Consider the following 21180-nt stretch of genomic DNA (forward strand, 5'->3'; position numbering starts at 1 on the left):
GAAATGAAACGAGTCTTGATGGGGGCTCAGAAAAAGTAACACCTAAGTCTAGAAAGCTGGATAGAAAACGACCTTTCCGAGGATCTTTCTTTCTAAGACAAAAGCTCTTTGAGACAGGTATTTTCTAGGAAGGAACCTTTTTCGAAATGCAAATAAACCGCTTAAGACCAAAGAGTACCTATTGTTTCCCGCTGTCTGCTATTTCTGGCACACTTTCTGAGAACAGGAATTAGCCTGGGGCCAAGTGCGAAAACGAGGGGCAGAGTGAGATGTTTGTAGCTGGGCTGCCCTGCAATGACGGAAGCCTTGGCCAATTCTAGGGTGTCCCAGCTTGTAGGGAGAAAGGGGATAAACAAATACATTGCTCCCAAGTGACATTTACCTTTACTCTGCCTCTGAAATTATTTGCCTTTAAAAAACCGCATTTCTTTCTTTGCGCTGTGTCTTAGTCGCAGCATATGGCATCTTTAGTTGCCGCAGGCGAATTGTTCTTTGCGGCATGTAGGATCTAGTTCCCTGACTAGGGATTGAACCTGGGCCCCCTGCATTGAGACTGCAGAGTCCTAACCACTGGACCACCAGGGAAGGCTTTCTTATAACTCTAAAGACTTGGCCCAAAGAGGGGTGAGTAGAGGAGGAAAGGAGAGAAAAGAGACAAGTCTGTTGGATGTGATCACAGAGAGCATGTGGGGCACCTCGAACGAGCCCCAGAACACTGGCATCTTTAGCATGGGCAGAGGAAGTGAGAAAGATTGCCTGTAAAGGGGGCTATGTAGCTTCCCTGGGAAATATTTACGCCCCATTCGGCAGCCAGTCTTGGGAAAGGGATTAAAGAAACCAAGAGATAAGAGTACATGGTGGATGCTGGAGTTTTCAGAAGTGAAAACCAGGCTGTCACATGAAAGGACAAGCAAATAACAACCAATCGGTAACTGAGCTGGGGTGAAATCCTTGAAGATTTATTCAGTGGTAGATTGAAAGCCATTAAAGAATTCCAAGTAGGGGAACGACACGGCTGTGTGTGTGTGTGTTCAGGTTGCCCGCTGACCAGGAAGCAGCTGTGTGGGTGGGGGATGGGGGGTTGGCGGCAGGGGGATAAGAGGCAGGGAGAGGATTCAGCCACTCCATAGTCTCCTTCATTCTGTACTCAGCACTGAGTTTCTTCTTCTCCTTTCTACCATGTCTGACTCTTTCCCACTCCACAGGCTGTAGCCCATCAGACTCCTCTGTCCGTGGGATTCTCCAGGCAAGAATACTGGAGTGGATTGCCATTTCCTCCTCCCCGGGATCTCTTGCCAACCTAGGGATTGAAGCCATGGATGCATCTCCTGCACTGGCATTCTTTACCACTAAGCCACCTGGGAAGCCCACCTCCCTATCTATAGGAGCCTAAAAAATTTTAGCCTGAAAAATAGTCCAGAGACTTATTTTTTCTCCCAGGCTGTGTGGGGTGATTCTTCCTTTTTACAATTGTCAGAAATGAAAGTGACAAATGCAGCCTCTTTCTCACTGAAAGAAAAGAAGCCTTGCTAGTTTTTAAGAAAAAGGAGACTGTCAGAACAGAGATGTTCTATGTGTTTTAACCAAGAAACTTCTCAGTTGGCTGTCCCGGCATCCCCAGGTATTACCTTAATTTATTCAATATTCACTATATGTCACTGTAGAGGGGGAAAATAATTTTGCCTCTACCCTTCTAGGTTCTTGAATGAGTGCTGTGCTCAGTCGCTCAGTTGTGTCCAACTTTTGCAATCTCATGGACTGTAGCCCACCAGGCTCCTCTGTCCATAGGGGATTCTCTAGGCAAGAATACTGGGGTGGGTTGCCATGCCCTCACTCCAGGATCTTCCCAGCCCAAGGATCCAGGTCTTCCACATTGCAGGAGAATCCTTTACGGTCTCAGCCACCAGGGAAGCCCATGAATACTGGAGTGGATAGCCTATCCCTTCTCCAGGGGATCTTCCCAACCCCTGTAATGAAAAGATTAACAAGAGGAAAATTTAATTCCATTCCTGTACAAAAGCCCCGCAAAGATAAGAGACTGAAAGACATGACCAGAGCAGGATGCTTTTATAACTTTTAGACAAAGAAACAATAGATTTGTGAAGAATTGACAAGACAAAGGGGTTTGGGCTGGAAGTAATAAATGGTGACGAAGTAACAAGATTTGTTTATCCAGCCTTTTTGGCCCTAAATTCCCTGTATCTGGTGGTGAGGATGCCTATTCCAGGTACACTGAGGGCACCTTTCACAGGGAGTACTTTTTTTTTAATTTCTGCTGTACAGCAAAGTGACTCAGTTATATTTAGTCTTTTTCATATTCTCTTGCATTCTGGTTTATCACAGGATATTAAATATAGTTCCCTGTTCTGTACTGTAGGATCTTGTTTATCCGTCCTCTATGCTAGTTAGCATCTGCACATTTCAAGCTCCCAGTTCTTGTCTTCCCCACCGCCTTCAGTAACCACAAGTCTGTTCTCCATGTCTGAGTCTGTTTCTGTTTTATAGATATGTTCATTTGCGTCTTATTTTAGATTCCACATATTAATGATATTTGGTATTTGTCTTTCTGACTTCACTTAGTATGATGATCTCTAGGTATATCTATATTGTTGCAAATGGCATTATTTCATTCCTGTTTTTTATCACATGGGAGATTTATCTCCTGCTTAGTAAGGGGACAAAGGAAGGTGAGAGTGTCCTTCTTGTACTGGCTGTTTCTCCAGTGCCTTTAATTCAAAATAAATGCCAAAGTGGGAGATATGTTCTGAACCGCTGTACCAGCCATGGTACTAAGATGAGGACTATGAATAAGACAGATGGGATCTCTGTTCTAGACTACATTCCAGGTAGGTTTTGGATGTGGGTGTGCACATGTATGTGTACATGAGTGTGTGCTTGTGTATGTTGGGAGCAGTGAGTGAGACAGACTGTAAACAAGTAAGCATGAAAACTTGAGATTCTGAGAGGGGCTGTGAAGACAAAGCGTCCTGAGATAGAATATAATAGGGTGGAGGACAGTCCTCTGAATGTAATACAGGCTCAAGGGAGGTGACATTTGAATTTAGACTTGAAGGCAGAAAAGGAGTACAAAGGTCCTTTCAAGCAGACGAAAGAGCCTGTGCAAAGACTTTGAGATGGTTACGAGTCTGAGGTTCCTGTAGCTGGATTACATTTGAGCACGGCAGTCACTGGTTTAGGATGAGATGGAGGAGGCAGGCAGGACTGGAGGAAGGGAGAGCTAATGAAGGATTTTTTTTTTTTTGGCTAACGCCGGCTCCTAGTTTCGGCATTTAGGGTCTAGTTCCCCGTGACTGAGCTCCCAGTGCAGGAGGTCTGGGTTTGATCCTTGGTCAGGGAAAGTGTTAGTTGCTCAGTTGTGGTCTCAAAGTCAGACTGAGCGACTAACACTTTACTTTCCCTTACCAGGGATCAAGCCCAGAGTCCCTCTTTTGGGATCTCAGCGTCTTAGCCACTGATCCACCAGGCAAGTCCCTGGAAGGATTTTTAAACTGGAGAATGATCCAAGTTATTTTCTAAAAAACTGCTGTGGTTCTGTGTAAATATGTAATTGAGGAAGTCACTGGAGTATCCAGAGGGATTTTAGACAAGAGTTTAGACAAGAACAGTGGTAGTGGCAATGCACAGAAGTAGATGGGCTTGTGACCTATGTGTGGAAGTAGAAGCAACAATATTTGGTGACACATTAGATATGAGAAATAAGGGATACAGAGAAAGCAGGAATAACACTTGATTTTTAGCTTGGGCAATGGAGTAGACAATGATGCTGTTTACTGAGATGGAAAGATGTGGAGATAAGTGGCTTTTGAGGAAGGAATCGGAGATCTATTATGGTATGTTATATTCAAAATGACATTAAGTAGATGGTTTAATATACAAGTTTCAAGTTCAGAGGAAAAGTTTTGGCTGAAGATATAATACTGGGAGTCATAGGAGATGATGGCACTACTGCCCATGGGCTCAGATGATCTGTTCCTTAAAATGTCAGATCAAGTCAAACGTTTCCTAACTTAAGAACGTGTCATGCCTGAGTGCCATGTTTCAGGTAATCCCCGCGTTTCACAGGCAATCACCGTTCATTCTAATTTCTATTGCCATTGTTTCATTTCACCTGTTCTAATATGTTTTCCCTTCACTGTTTGAAAGGACAGCATTCCTCTGAAATGTTTCACAACCTGAAATGGTGTGAAGAAACAATCACCTTAGGACACACCTTGCTAACCAATGCACAAAATAAACTGAGATACAGCACAGACAGTTCAAATACGGCGGTTTGTTGCTGAGATGCTGACTGTTGTTCCCGGGGGAGGTTGGTGGGGCCACTGTAGCTGCTTCCAGTTGCTCGCCACCTTTATAATGGTGGTTGGTGGCTGGCTGCAAAGTAAGTGCTGAATGTTATTGTCATTTTTCATCTTTTTTGGTAAAAGTGAAAATCCTCTTTGGCTTTCTTTCCACTGTGAAAAACAGGTAAAAGCGAAGTGGTTATAAAGCAAACTTTTGAAAAGCAGGGGATAACAATACAATAAGGGGATAAGTACAATAAGCATTGTACTTTCTTCATCATTGTCCAAAGTAATTTTTCCTTTGTGATTTCTTTGACTCAGGGATTATTTATATGTGCACAGTTCAATTTCCAAATATCTGAGACTTCTCTGGTTATCTTAACGTTGTTGTTTCTAGTTGAATTATTTGTGGTCAGGGAATAGATTAGGTAAAATGCAATTTCTTTTGAAGTTCATTGAGAATTATGAATTCATGACCTAAAATAATGTGTATCATGAAAAATATTCCATTTTCACTTGAAAGAACATGTATTCCGCTACTCTACAGTTGCTGGATAACATGTTTTATAAATGTTAATTATGTAATTAGGTGAAGTTACTTAATGATGTTTTTTCATATTCTTCATATCCTAGTTTTTTGAGTGTGGTTGTGTCTTGGTCTAATTCTGTCCATTTCTGAGATGGGATATTAAAATCTCCAACTATGATTGTGAGTTTCTCTATTTCTCTCTTTAGCTCTATCAGCTTTTTCTTTAACGTTTTGAAGTTCTGCTATTAGGTTCATACATTTCAGAATTATATGTCTTCCTGGTGAAACAATCCCTTTATCATTATAAAATATTCCTCTTATCGCTGGTAATACATGTTGTTTTGAAATTGAATTTGTCCTGTATTAAGGTCTTTTTTTTTTTTTAATGCTTATTCATTTATTTTTGGCTGTGCTGGGTCTTCACTACTGCACTCGGGCTTTCTCCGCTGGGTCTTCACTGCTGCACTTGGGCTTTCTCCAGCCGTGGTGCGTGCGGTCCACTTTTCATTGTGGGGCATGGACCTCTCGCTGTGGTGGCCTCTCGTGCAGCACGGGCCCTCGGTGCATGGGCTTCAGCAGGTGCAGCACTCAGGCTTGGCAGTTGTGGCTCTTGGGCTTAGCTGCTCCACAGCACATGGAATCCTCCCAGACCAGGGATCGAACCCATGTCCCCCGCATTGACAGGCGGACTTGCACCCACTGTGCCACCAGGGCAGTTTGTGTCTCTTGTTGACAGCACAGAGTTAGGTCTTCCTTTTTTATTTAGTCAGATAATTCCAGTTTTTCAATTGGTTTGTTAGATTCATTTACATTTGATGTAATTCCTGGTGTGTTCAATTCAGTTCCACTGGTTTTGCTATTTTCTCTGTGTCTTGACTCTTTTTTATTCCTTTATTTCTCCTTTCTATCCTTCTGTTGGGAGATCATATTTTTTACTATTCAGTTTTAGTTCCTCTATTAGCTTTTTAGCCCTGACACCATAAGCCAATAAAACTGCGGATATCTGCTGCAGGTCTAGCTGCCCCATGCAGCCTAGACACGGGAACATCCTGAGTGAGTGGATTTCATCTAGTGAGTGTAGTTCCCCTTTTTAAGGCTTGAAGGCCCCTCCAGTTTTCGCCTGCTGTGGCCCCTCTCCAGTATCTTCAAATAGTTGATTACATTTTGTCCACAGTTTATAACTGTTAGCAGTGTGAGAGTTATTCCAGTGGTGGTTACTCTGCCACTATCAACACTACATAAGTCTCAGTTCTCTTAATCCTTTAAAAGTCTTTCTTATTATCAATGAGAACATCTCAGTTAGATATTGTTATTTAACGTAACTCTTTTTTTTTTGTAATTTTTTTTTATTTTTTAAACGTCACTCTTTGTTCTGTCCAAGAGATCATGTCTCACACTTTAGAAGACAATAAAATCTAATTAGAACTTAATAATCATGTTTCATACTTTATCCATCTATCATTTTATTGACAGCCCATTATACTGCTTTTCCAATTGTAGCTATAATTTTAAGTTTTATACAAGTAAAATAAGTGTGAGTCCATATAAAGAAAACTAATTAGCACTAATAGTAGACGGGTTATACAGTTATGGCAAAACATGAAATAATAGTTCTGGGAATACTGAAGTTAGGAAGATTCTTTTCGGTAACATACTTCCTCTGACCCTGAGACAGTGGTGAATGGAAATCTAGAGTAAGGAAGAGAAGTCAGGACAGGGAATAGGGGTTAGAGAATTTAAAGGCTTAAGGCCTTCAGTCCAGTGCCATTGTTAGAACCAGTTTTTGTAACTTTAATGTAAAAGGTTGTTGAGAATACAGCCATTCTAAGAAGTTCTATCTTTGGTTCTCTAAGATGTTTTTATCCTAATACTTTATTAAATTTTGTAAGAATCAGTATAACCTTTTAAATTCCACTTCTGATAAATGTTATTTGATTTTTGCTTTCTATTTCCAACCATTTTGAAGGTAGTTTTAAAATACATCTATAAGTTGATTTGTTTGAATGTCTCTGATGAAACTTCAATTTCAGAAATGTCTATTATTTCCTTTTTTTTTTTATTTTCGTATGTTGATCTTGATCCTGAGGAGAGTTACAAAATTTTCTTTTAAGTCGTCTAACTCAGGTCCTAGATCAGGTCCATAGCACCTGAAAAGTAACCACTTTGATATCCAAAGAATATAAAGAAAATAAACCCCCAGGGAGGCAGCATTGACTAGAGATTAGAAAAAGGGGCTGTCAGGATGATAATCCAATTTAATCAGCTCTCCTTTTTCTAAACTCTCTGCTACCAGTTTTCTACCCTGGCTTTTTAAGGATTGGTATGACTACCTAGTGCTTATTTTTATTTATACAATGAAGGCAAAATTTTATTTTCTTAACTAGGTTTTTAGTCATTTCACTGTGGAGTAACTGGTTTCTTTGATCTTCTCTGAAGGATGGACTGAAGAAAAAATCCTTGATGATTCTGTTAAGGGCCTCGTGTCATGGACATCTTACCCTGTCTTTTCTAGTTGGTGCTGTGTTAAAATTGAATTATGCTAAAACACAATGATGCTGTGTTTGGAAACACAAATACTTTTGAAGAGAAGTCAGTGGTCATTTGTATTTTCTTGTATATGTTTTTAAACTGTTTTTCTCTTCATCTTTGGTTTTCAGAAAATTTACAAAGGATATCACAGGTGTGGTTTTCTTTGTATTTGTTCTGCTTAGGGTTTGCCGAGCTTCTTGAATCTATAAATTTGGGAAATTTTCAGCTATTATTCCTTCAACTATTTTTTTCCCTGCCTCATTCTCTCTGTGCTTTCCTTCTAGGACTCCAATTACTCATATATTAGAACTTGTTATATTGTTCCCATAAGTCACGAAGTCCCTTTTCTGTTCTGTTCTTTGTTTTTCCCCCCAGTCTTTTATCCTCTGTTCTTTAGACTGGATAATTTCTAATTATCTCTCTTTTTGTTCACTTATTATGACATCATAACCAGTATTCTTTTAAGTCTATCCATTAGATATTTTATTTATATTTCAAATCTAGAATTTCCATTTGGTTGTATTTTTATACTTTTGCTTTCTTTACTGATAGCTCTTATTTGTTTAAGGTCATAAAGGAAAAGTAAGCTTAGTCCTAATAACTTTTATAATCTTCCTTTGCTAACTTCAGTATCTGCAGAATCCTGAAGTTAGTCTGCATTGATTATGGATGAGTCATGCGAGTTTCCCCCTTTGTCTAGTGATTTGGGGTTTTATTCAAAACATAAATAATCACTGTAGAAACTCTGGATTCTGTTCTGTTTTTCCAAAGAGTCTTGATTATTTGTTTTGACGGGAGGTTAACTGGGCCTACTTCAAACTCCACACTCAGACTCCCCTGCAGTTGGTAGCAGCTGAAATCTCTGTTTAGTTTTTAAAGCCATAGATGAACTTCTTGGATCTCTCACGTGCAGGTAGTTTAGGAATTAGCCAAAGATTTGGGCAGAACTTACGTGCAGAATTTGAGGCTACCTCTTTATGATTCTCTTTAAAAAAAAATAATTGTATTTATTTATTTTTGGCCGGGCCAGGTCTCTGTTGCTGCACGGGCTTCTCTTTAGGGGCTACTGTCTAGATGTGGTGCGCAGGCTTCTCATTGCAGCGGCTTCTCTTGTCGCACTGCACGGGCTCTAGGGCATGTGTGTTTCAGCAGTTGCAGCACTTGGGCTCAGTAGTTGCAGCTAGAATCCGAGGCTCAGTGGTTGTGGTGTGTGGGCTTAGCTGCTGGCCACGTGGGATCTTCCCGGATCAGGGATGGAACCCACGTCTCCTGCATTGGCAGGCAGATTCTTTACCACCGAGCCACCAGGGAAGCCCAGACTTCTGTTATTTATTTCTAGTTTGATTCCATCATAGTTATATAATACCCTTTCTATAAATCACATTCTTTTTAATTTCAAAGTTTGCTTTATGACCCAGGATATGGTTTGGTTTCTCTGGACACTTTAAAAGAATGTGTATCATGCTGTTGTTGAATGAAGCGTTATATGAATGTTGACTAGGTTCTGTTGGTCGGTGGTGTTGAGATCTTCTATACCCTTGCTGATTTTCTGGTTAATTTTATCACTCACTGAGTGAGGAGTGCTGAAATCTCCCAACTATAATTCTGTCTTTTTCCTGATACCCAAGCCCTGTAAATGTTACCTTATTTGGAAATTACAGATGTAATTTAAGTTAAGGATCTTGAAATGAGACCATCCTGGATAACCCAAATAGGCCCTGATCCCAATGGCAAGTGTCCTTATAAGAGACACAAGAGGAGGAGTCACAGCCACAGAGGAGAAGGTCATGCAAAGATGGAGGCAGAGAATGGTGTGAGCAACCATAAGCCGAAGAATGAGGACAGCAACCCAAAACTGCAAGAGGCAAGGAACAGAGACTCACTCCTAGAACTTCTGGAGGGAGCACAGTCCTCTTGATACCTTGATTTCAGAATTCTGGCCTCCAAAGCTGAGAGAATACATTTCTATTGTTTTAAGCCACAGAGTTTGTGATCATTTTTAACAGCAGCCACAGGATACCCATACAGTAGCATACCTCGCCTTCCAGGCTCTAATCTGAAAAAGAGGAGTCCAAAGAGACACAGCTTGACCAAGCTCTCACCCTAGAGAGTAGACTACCGTCACAACTCTGGTGACAAATTAGACTAGATCTTTCAGAGTCATCAAAGACAGTAACTAGAATAACCAGTCTTTACCAGTTTCCACTTAGGAACTTATAAAGCCAATGTTTGTGTCCCGTATGTTGGGACATTCATATGTTGGGAAATTCATGTGTTGATGTTCCATCTCCAGTGAAACAGTATGTGGAGGTGGGTCCTTCTGGAAGGAATGAGGTCATGGGAGTACAGCCCTCATGAATAGGATTAGTGCCCTTAGAAGAAGAGATATGAGAGAAATTGCTTCTCTATCTCTGCTCTCCCCTGTTAGGATAGCAAGAAGGCCATCTCAAATCAGGAAGCACACTCTTGCCAGGCACCTTGATTGTGCATTTCCCAGTCTCCAGAACTAAAAGAAGTAAATGTTTGTTAAAGTCATCCAGTCTATGGTATCTTTGTTGTAGCAGACTGAACTAATAGCAGCCAGTTTTTATAGTTTCTAAAATTTGGAATTTTGGATAATTCTTCTTGCTGCCCTAAGCAATCTTATTTTCTTGTCTTTAAATTTTATTTATTTATTTTTTTCTGGGTATAGTGGGTCTTCCTTGCTGCACAGGCTTTCTCTAGTTGTGGCAAGTGGGGTCTGCTCTGCAGTTGAGGTGCTCGGGCTTATTGTGCTGGCTTCTCTTCCTGCAGGGCACAAGCGGAGAAGTTGTGGCACACAGGCTCAGTTGCTCCACAGCATGTGAAATCCTCCCAGACCAGGGATCGAACCCATGCCCCTTGCAATGGCAGGTGGATTCTTAACCACTGGACCACGAGGGAAGTCTGCAACCCTGTTTTCTTACTGGCCATTTGGTCTCTTCTGCTTCTTTGTGACATTAGCTCACAGTAGTCCTCATTCTGCCCTGGACTCAGAGCATCATTTATTTGCTTTCTATTTCACCACTAGCCAGTGTTATCTTCTGGTATTAACAAGGATTAACTAAGAGAAAGAAAGTGACCATGGGACCACTAAGGTATTAATGGATCAGTGGCCCCTATCTCAAGTGTCTAATCTGATTGGGAGCAGGGGAACATTATCACCTGGTATCAAATGTGGTGCTTAACCACGTGGGGCTGGCTATTCAGATGTTGTCTGGTACAGTACAGCAGTAAAGAGTGTGAACTCAGTCTAAGCTGAAATAGCTATGCCACTCGCCACGTGTTCTATGACCTTGGGCAAGTTAATCTCTCAGTTTTTGTATTTTGTCTATAAACTAGAGAAAATGAACCAAGCCTGCCTTACAGGATTGGTGTGAGGATTAAATGAGTACACGTCTGGCATATAGTCAGTGCACAATACATTTTATTTATTATTACTGAGCCTGCCAAGTGCATAACTTTTCCCATTCGGTAGTTCCAAAGATGCCCAGACGAACATGATTAAGATAATACTTTTCTAGTCAAAAATACATATTCCCATTGTTAAAATAAAGCTCCTAAAATCATAACTAACTATTGTATCTAGAGACAACATCAAAGCTGCTGTATCAAAGCTGCTTCTCAGTCTTAAGAGTTCACAACCTCCTGGCACTAAGCATCCCATCTCTAGTTCTGCTGCAGTCCCTTCCTGCCATTTTATTAAATACAGCCCCTCGTGTCTCAAAGGTAAAGAATCTGCCTGCAATGCATGAGGTGCAGGAGATGCAGGTTCAACCCTGGATTAGGAAGATACCCTGGAGGAGGGCATGGCAATCCACTCCAGTATTCTTGACTTAAATAATCTCATGGACAGAGGAGCCTGATGGGCTACAATCCACAGGATCACAAAGGATCAGACACCACTAAGTGACTGAGCACATAGCACATTAGCACATGGAATGAATGGTACCTTTTACCACCATCAGTGTCGCTGATACTATTTAGATATTACTTAACTACTTATTAAACTATCAGTTCAGTTCAATTGCTCAATTGTGTCCAATTCTTTGTGACCCCATGGACTGAAGCATGCCAGGCTTCCCTGTCCAATACCAACTCCCAGAGCTTGCTCAAACTCATATCCATTGAGTCGGTGATGCCATCCAACCATCTCATCCTCTGTTGTCCCCTTCTCCTCCTGTCTTCAATCTTTCCCAGCATCAGGGTATTTTCCTATGAGTCAGTTCTTCACATCAGGTGACCAAAATATCGGAGATCCAGCTTCAGCATTAGTCCTTCTAATGAATATTCAGGGCTGATTTCCTTTAGGATTGACTGGTTGGATCTCTTTGCTGTCCAAGGGACTCTCAAGAGTCTTCTCCAACACAACAGTTCAAAAGCATCAATTCTTTGGCTCTCTGCTTTCTTTATAGTCCAACTCTCACATCCATATATGACTACTGGAAAAACCAAAGTTTTGACTAGATGGACGTTTGTCAGCAATGTTATGCCTCTGCTTTTCAATATGCTGTCTAGGTTGGTCATAGCTTTTCTTCCAAGGAACAAGCATCTTTTAATTTCATGCCTGCAGTCACCATCTGCACTGATTTTGGAGCCCGAGAAAATAAAATCTTTCACTGTTTCCATTGTTTCCCCATCTATTTGCCACGAAGTGATGGGACTGGATTGGAGAAGGAAATGGCAACCCACTCCAGTGTTCTTTCCTAGAGAATCCTGTGGACAGAGGAGCCTAGTGGGCTGTTTCCATGGGGTTGCACAAAGTCAGACATGACTGAAATGACTTAGCATGCATGCACGCAATGGAGAAGGAAATGGCAACTCACTCCAGTATTCTTGCCTGGAGAATCCCAGGGATAGAGGAGCCTGGTGGGCTGCCATCTATGGGGTCGCACAGAGTTGGACACTCCTAAAGCGACTTTGCAGCAGCAGCAGCAGCAGATGGGACTGGATACCATGATCTTAGTTTTTGAATGTTGAGTTTTGAGCCAGCTTTTTCACTCTCCTCTTTCACCTTCATCAAGAGGCTCTTTAGTTCTTGTTTGCTCTCTGCCGTAAGGGTGGTGTCATCTGCATATCTGAGGTTATTGATCTGTCTCCTGGCAATCTTGATTCCAGCTTGGGCTTCATCCAGTCCAGCATTTCTCATGATGTACTCTGCATATAAGTTAAATAAACAGGGTAATCAGTATACAGCCTTGATGTATTCCTTTCCCAATTTGGAACCAGTCTCTTGTTCCATGTCCATTTCTAACTGTTGCTTCTTGACCTGCATACAGATTTCTCAGGAGGTAGGTAAGGTGGTCTGGTATTCCCATCTCTTTAAGAATTTTCCACAGTTTGTTGTGATCCACACAGTCAAAGGCTTTAGTGTAGTCAAGGAAGCAGATGTTTTTCTGGAATTTTCTTGCTTTTTCTATGATCCAGTGGATGTTGGCAATCTGATCATACATATTAAAGTATATGAAAGTATTAATGCAATTATATTAGGTATATACATATCTATTAATTAATGAGGAAATTAAAAAAAATAAGATTTCTAAGAAATAAAGTATTTATAGAGACAAGCTCAGTTAACCATGACCCTTGCTCCAAGAAAACCAGATCCCCTGTTTCCTGCCTTAAAGTTAATACTGATGAGTACAGCGCTGGGTACATACTGGATACCTATGGACAGAGTGAGGACGCTAATGTGAGCTCTTATATTTTTTATGAGCCTAGGAACCATATCATTCCAATAATCCTACTATTTTATGCTTCTCTCCCACTGGTTACATTCTTGTTCCCTCTGACTTTCTAAATATCTCTTACATTCTGTTTTATACTCATCCCTCCCTCTGTCTTACCAGAACAATATTAATTTAGACCTCATTCTGTGTCCTGGATAGCTAGAACAGTTTCCTGTTTCCCCAGCATCCAGCTTCCTTGCCCCCTTCCTGTGCATTATTTTTTAATATATATATTTTAATTTATTTATTTGACTGTGCTGAGTCTTAGTTGTGGCATGTGGGATACAGTTCCCTAACCAGGGATCAAACCGGGGTCCCCTGCATTGGGAGTGTGGAGTCTTAGCCACTGGACCACCAGGAAGTCCTTCTTGTGCATTCTTTATCCTGGAACCAGAGTGATTTTTCTATAGTGCAAATTTTACTGTATTGTTTGTTCTTTTGCTCAAAACTCTATTGCTTTCAGGATACATAAACTCCCTGCTGCTGCTGCTGCTGCTAAGTTGCTTCAGTCATGTCCGACTCTGTGTGACCCCCCAGATGGCAGCCCACCAGGCTACCCCCTCCCTGGGATTCTCCACGCAAGAACACTGGAGTGGGTTGCCATTTCCTTCGCCAATGCATGAAAGTGAAAAGTGAAAGTGAAGTCGCCCAGTCGTGTCCGACTCTTAGCGACCCCATGGACTGCAGCCCACCAGGCTCCTCCGTCCATGGGATTTTCCAGGCAAGAGTACTGGAGTGGGATGCTATCACCTTCTCCGCCTAAACTCCTTAGGCCTTTCCAAATTCTAGCCCAGTGGGTTCCTGTGGTTGCTGTTAAATCATCTATATTGCACCTGTTGGTACCTGTTTTCTGCTGCATTGCCTGGTAGTCCTATGTAGCAAAGCTCCTTCCTAGTTCTCCTAACACCACCTCATCATCCCCTTAGTCATTAATGTGGATGTTTGATGGCACTTGTAGTTGCAGATGCTGGTCTTGTGGAAACAGGAAAAGACACCCCTTCCTCCCTTTAGAAAATTCTTTCATTAAACGTTAAAGGGAACAGTCCATTCTGAGTTACACCCTCAGGAGGCACAAGTTTCATCAGCCTGTTTAAAGACCATTAAGTGGAATTAATGTGTCCCACTCCCAAATGTCTCTTTGAACCAAAAATCTAAGTGGTCCAGGAGATTCCCAGCCTGGCTTGAGTATCTGTCAGTCATTTCCTTTCGCACTAAGTGACGCTCATCAAGGTCATGCTGGTTCTCCCAAGGCTGGATCTCTGTACACCTGAGCCAGACGGACAATGCTGACTGTTTTTTCCTTGTTTCCTCCTGGTGGCCCATGGAGAGAGGACGTGTCTGTGAGTTACGGATGAGTCATGATCATGAAAATTATTTTTATTTAAAAAAATGGCAACTCTTTTTCCCTGTCACACGCGCTGTAGGATCTTAATTCCCCAACCAAGAATGGAACCTGTGCCCCGTGCAGTGTTAGCTGAGTCCTAACAACTGAACCACCTGGGAATTTCCCCCAAACGAATCTATTAATATTACAGCAAAAAAGAACTGTGAACTACAATGACTTTTGGACTATTAATAGTTCCCTCACATTTTCCACAGTAATTTCTTCTCTAGAAATCTGGGAGAGGATAGGGTGGGAATGTGGTTTTCCTCCTCACTTCCAACACCTTTAACCTGACCCCATGAGTCCTTATGGAATCCAGATTTTTGGTGAGCTGTCTGTTGTCGTTATTTTTTTTAAATGTGGTCATATGTACTTGAAATTTATCATTTTAATCATTTGAAAGTGTGCAATTCAGTGGCATTGAGTCACTCGTTTAGTCGTGTCCGACTCTTTGCGACCCCATGGACTGTAGCCCACCAGGCTCCTCCGTCCATGGGATTCTCCAGGCAAGAATACTGGAGTGGGTTGCCATTTCCTTCTCCAGGGGATCTTCCCGACCCAGGGATTGAACCTGGGTCTCCTGCATTTCGGGCAGATGCTTTAACCTCTGGGCCACCAGGTACACTGAAAACGTTGTGCAGCCATTAGCACTATCCATTTCCAGAACTTTTTCATTGTCCCAAACAGAAACTCTGTATGTGTTAAGGAGTCATTTCCCTCCTTCCGTTCAGTCCCTGGTAACCTCTATTATACTTTCTGAATTTTTCTATTCTACATACTTTATATTTGTCCTTTTGTGTGTCTGGCTTATTTCAATTAACACAGTGCTTTTTAGGTTCATCTATGTAACAGAATTTCATTCATTTTAAGGCTAATTAACATTCCATTGTATGTAAATACCACATTTTTTTTCTATCCATTCATCTGTTGATGGACATTTGTGTGCTTAACACCTTCTGGCTATTGTTAATAACACTGCTGCAAGCATGGGAGTACAAGTTTATCTTTGAGTTCCTGCTTCAAGTGTTTGGGTGTATACCTAGGAATGGAATCGATGGATCATGTGGTAATTCTATGTTTAACTTTTTGAGGTCTGCTGGTGGACTGGTTTTGAGTTGTATAGATTAATGTGCAGATTAGGCTCTTCCCTAGAGTCCTGACCAGTATCTTGAGCTTTTAACCAATCTATAGTCAATCCTCAAGTCTCCTTTTAGCTAATAGTCAAACTTCCTCTCTCTACAATTCTCTTTGCACAGAGTTGCTTAAGAGGAACCGATATGAAGAAGAAATCAATGCCCTGGAAAATTCACAAGTAGGACAGTTTACAATAAGCTGTCTATGCAGCGAACAGAGAAAAGAAACTTTTCACGCCTTTTTTTTGGGTACTCCCTAGTTGTTTCCGGTGGTGAGAAAGTGCTAAAGTGTTAGTCGCTCAGTTGTGTCTGACTCTTTGCAACCCAATGGACTGTAGCCCACGAGGCTCCTTTGTCCATTGAATTCTCCAGGCAAGAACACTGGAGTAGGTAGCCACTCCTTTCTCCAAGGGATCTTCCCAACCCGGGAATCCAACCCTGGTATCACACTGCATGCATGTTCCTTACCATCTGAGCAACAGGGAAGCCCCCCAGTGGTGGTGGTGGGATGATCAAATTAAAAACAAACCAAAAACTCTTGAGTAAAAACAAAAAGAAACCTTGCTAAGTACAAAATTTTTTAAAAGTTCTGGAAGGAGAACAAGTTAGAATCGAGTATGGATCATAAAATTGTAGGCAGAGTTATAGTTATAATTCAGCTTCTGTAATGTTGAAACTGACTGATTCAGTAATTAAAACTTGACTTTATCTCATTCAGTGTTTAATGGTGCCTTAACATTAGCAATCAAGTATTTCACAATAGATAATGCTTATCCATGAAAAACCAAATATTTCCTTTTGTGAAAAATGGCGAGATTTGCATTCACGTTTCCATCTTCCATTCTCGCACCAGGCATCAGAGGTCAGTAAACTGACCTACTTAAAATGGTGTTGACATATGATTAAAAACAAACATACCAATACGGTTTGGAGGCGTAGGATTTGTGAATTTGACTGAGCCAGGGTGGTCATGGGCTGGGCCCTCATGCAGAGGGACTTCTGGCAACAGAAGGGTAACTTTAGAGCTTTTTGATTTCTTGCCTTTGTGCATCCTGAAAGCAGGCACTGGGCAAGTAAATCAATAATTAGGGGGTTATTTAAAATAGAGATTTGTCACCTGACACAGTGCAACCTGTCTATATCCACGAACACAGTGACAACTCTCCCAGCCCTTTGTCCCCACGTGTGTGGTGGCTATTGAGGGTTTCTCATTTATAGAGCAGCTTGGGTTCAAGTTACCTTGCTAGAAAGAAGGAAAGGTGGGTGGGACCAGAGCAGCACACCGACTGGGACATTAGCTTTGTTCTGAAATCCATCTAAAAGGGATACCTCTTATTATTAATTTTTGCACTCTTTGTCCTAAAACCAAGCATCTCAAGGTTGAGATTGACTTAATTCACCTTGTTATTCTACAGGTGCTGAGTGCTCAGATCCTCAGGGACAAGTACCAAACTTAATAGGAAATGAAATTCTTTGTGCAAAGTGAATGAAAGCGATGAGACGGCATACAACCATCCTGAAAGTTCATAATAGCCTGAGGGGTTCAGAGCTCTGTTACAGGAGATTGGTATTTTAGAATGTTTCACAGATTTAAAATTCCTCCCACAATCATTCTAGTTGGTAATAAGCAGTTACTGAGGCCCTGCTGTATTTACAACCCTTGGATCAGATACTGTCTGTATATGTCAGGTATGTGCTTACGCAACGTCAGCTATGTGCCTGCTACCTGTTGCTCTGGCCGGTGGCCTCGTCATCTCTGCTCATTGAATTTCCATTCTTACTCATTTGCGTCTTTCTTTCAAAATGAACATTTTACCAGTATATGATTAACATAGTGACTTAAAACCTTTATGAAATAGCTAAAATTACAAGACTAACTGGCATTCCCTTTTATAGGACCCTGTATGGAACTGCGTGTGTGTGTGTGTATATATATATATATATATATTTATATATATATTTTTGGGTGCTGTGTTGGGTCTTTATAGGACCCTGTATGGAACTGCATATGTGTGTATATATATATTTTTGGGGGCGGGGGGCTGTGTTGGGTCTTTGCTGTGGGCAGGCTTCTCTAGTTGTGGTGCATGGGCTTAGTTGCCCTGTGGCATGTAGGATCTTTGTTCCCCCTACCCTACAAGGGGTCAAAACCACCCCTCCCCCAGGTCCCCTGCCTTGGAAGGTGGATTCTTAACCGCTGGACCATTCAAGGAAATCCCAGGACTGCATATTTAACACTACAATATATGTCTTGACAGGACAACTGTTTCAAAATTAAAAAAAAATTTTTATCGTAAAATGTTTCAGACACAAAAAAGCCCACAAAAAGTGAAATTATAATACACTCATGTATCTACTACTCACATTGAACACTTTGCCATTTTTTCTTTGTACCCTTTATTATTTCTTTTTTTAATGTTTATTTATTTGGCTTTACCAGGTCTTAGTTGTGGCACATGGGATCTTTACTTGTGGCACGTGGAATAGCTTCCTGACCAGGGATTGAACCCCTGACCTCCTACACTGAGCACACAGAGTCTTAGCCACTGGATCACCTGGGAAGTCCCCATACTGTTTATTTTTAAAGAAAGCATTAGTGATAGAGTGGAAAACCTCATCCTCCCCTGTGTCCTCCATCTTTCCCTCCTTAGAGTTAGCCTCTATCCTATTCTAATTGCTCATGTCTTTATATACTTTCACAGTTTATGTATGTTTTGTGTTTTTAAAAATTTGCATAAGGGGTATGCTTTACCAAAATGTTGGCAATTTGCTTTTCCGTTCAACATTAAGATTTACCTACACTGATGCACGTAAGCTATGCCATTCCTTTGAACACTGTTCAAATTCTGTTGTATGACTATACCACTGTTCCTGTCTCCATTTCCTTTCTGAGGGCCATTTAGACTGTTTGCCATATCTTACTATGATACACAACACTACTATGAATGAACAATCCATTCCTCTGGTCCAGTTAGCTCTGCCTTCAAAATGATGTATCTTAAAATCTGACCACTTCTCCCTCATCCCAGAATCACCCTAGTCCAAAACATCATTTTCTCCTTTAGGGGCTCCTAAGTGTCTCATTCTTGCTCCCCCATCCCCATTTAGTTTATAGTTCATGCAGCTCATGGAGTCTGATTGGGTCTTTTCTTCATCAGAATCCTTCCTCTCATACCTGATATAAAGTTCAAGCTTCTTCCATGGCCAGGGAGCCTCCATGTGATCTCTCCCATGCTCTCTCTTTCTCTAGCTTTCTGTAGTCCAGTATGGTCTGCTGCTGCTGCTGCTGCTAAGTCGCTTCAGTCGTGTCCGAATCTGTGCAACCCCATAGACGGTAGCCCATCAGGCTCCCCCGTCCCTGGGATTCTCCAGACAAGAACACTGGAGCGGGTTGCCATTTCCTTCTTCAATGCATGAAAGTGAAAAGTGAAAGTGAAGTTGCTCAGTTGTGTCTGACTCTTAGCGACCCCATGGACTGCAGCCCACCAGGCTCCTCCATCCATGGGATTTTCCAGGCAAGAGCTGGGTGTCATTGCCTTCTCCATATGGTCTGCTACTAAGCTTCTATTCACTGCCTTAGAGCCTTTTAACTAGCTGTTCACTCTGTCTTATGCCAGCACTTCCTTCATCTTCCTATGGATTCCTATTTTTTTTTTTAATGTATTTGTTTATTTGGCTGCACCAAGTCTAAGTTGTGGCATATGGGATCTTTAGTTGTGGTTTGTGTGATCTAGTTCCCTGACCAGGGATCGGATCCGGGTCCTCTGCTTTGCAAGCGTGGAGTCTCAGCCACTGAAGTTCCCCTCCCTTGTCTTTATTTGGGTTTTTGATCAGATAACACCTCCTTTCCTGTTTCTATTATCTGAATTGGTACCTCTTTTATTTCCTATCCCTTTATTCTGCTTTTTGCTTCCCTGATGGCTCAGACAGTAATGAATCTGCCAGCAATGCAGAAGACTTGGGTTCGATCCCTGGGTTGGGAAGATTCCCCTGGAGGAGGAAATGGCAACCCACTCCAGTATGTTTGCCTGGAGAATTCCATGGACAGAGGAACCTGGTGGGCTATAGTCCATGAGGTCACAAAGAGTCGGGCACCACTAAGCAACTAACAGCTTCTTCTCAGAAGTGATCACATCTGGAATTATCTTACTCTTACTTCTGCTCCTCCACTAGAATGTAAACTCCCTGGGCTTTATGTCCTAGTTCTCAGAATAGTGCCTAGTGTTACAGATGTTGGCAAGCCTCAGCTGAACAAACAAGAGAGCACCAGTACAAGCCTCAATGCACCTTCTCCTGGACAGTGTCTTGGAAACTTTTTGATGGTGAAGCACAGTAAGAAGTACACATTTTATACAGCATACACACAGACAGGCGCAAGAGTTTCAGGAAACAACACACTACTCTTATTTTTAAAATTCTATTTCAGAAAGAAAGAAAATATGCTAGTTGCAACCCACTAAATTGATTTCAAAATTTGCCAATGGGTTCTAACTCACAGTGTGAAAAACTTTGTTTTAGAGTATATACCTGTAAGTGGTTTTGCTGAACATTCCTGAATTGCTCTCCAAAGTGAAACATTTACTCTAATAACATCCTTGCAGGGATTTCCTCATATCCTTACATGGTCTTAACAGGCTTTAAATTTTTTTGCCAGTCTGAGTGAAACTATCTGTTTTAATTTGCATTTTCCTATTACTAAAAAGAATAGCCCAGTGATCTTAACCTAAAAAAATAACATAAACTATATTAGAGTGCCCCCAGAGGACTAAGCGGATTCTTTACCAACCAAGCCACAAGGAAAGCCCTCCTTATCAGAACCAGTAGGCAAAGTGACTTAATCTTTCCCTTCCTTAGTTTAGCAATTTCAAATTCTCATATGTTTGATTTTAGTGGCACAGATTGCATTTCCAAGGACACAGCACTAAGGACAATTTTAGTTCATTCATCATTCATGCAGTCATTTATTTACTCAACAAATATTTATTGAGGGCCCACTACTGCCAAGGAATTTCGAAGGACAGACCAACAACCTCTCTTGGCGCCTACCTTCCAGACGGGGAGTTCTTTGTCCCTGGCACTGTGGCAGAGTGACCATGGAGCCGGCGGGTATTAGAAAGGCTGGAAGACTCCGACCAAGTCCCCTCCAATTTTTCCAATCCACATTCTCTTGCGTCGCTTGTTCACAAGTTTTTGTCTTCAGTACACCCAGAGAGGAAGCAGTATGTTCAGGCATTCTCTTCCTGCAAAGAAGTATTCCCAAGAGAAGTGGGAAGGAGAAAACTGATGTTTCATTTCAAGCATTTGTTTTAAAATGTAAGATTATAATTAGCGTCTTTTAAAGCAATCCAATTTATTTAACTTTTTCTTCTAAAAGCAACTTTTTTTCCTACTCTCTACAAACATTTGTTTTAAAGCTTCACACTTGATCTCGTCGTAATGTCAGGTTCGATTCAAGGGGCAATGAAAAATCTCACGTTCTTTCTGACTTAAGTGATTACAAATTTTGACAGAAAAAAGGAGCCCCAAATCACATTATTACAGTCTTTAGCTTCTATTC

General features: G+C 41.4%; 1 non-coding gene across 1 annotated transcript; it reads right to left on the bottom strand.

Annotated features, from left to right (window-relative positions):
* Window positions 1-512: 512 nt before the first annotated feature.
* Window positions 513-585, bottom strand: TRNAE-CUC (transfer RNA glutamic acid (anticodon CUC)). Its single transcript has one exon. It is a non-coding gene; the product is annotated as a tRNA-Glu (tRNA).
* Window positions 586-21180: the final 20595 nt, after the last annotated feature.

The sequence above is a fragment of the Bos mutus genome, chromosome 2 (assembly GCF_027580195.1).
Source record: "Bos mutus isolate GX-2022 chromosome 2, NWIPB_WYAK_1.1, whole genome shotgun sequence".
NCBI classification, from domain to species: domain Eukaryota; kingdom Metazoa; phylum Chordata; class Mammalia; order Artiodactyla; family Bovidae; genus Bos; species Bos mutus.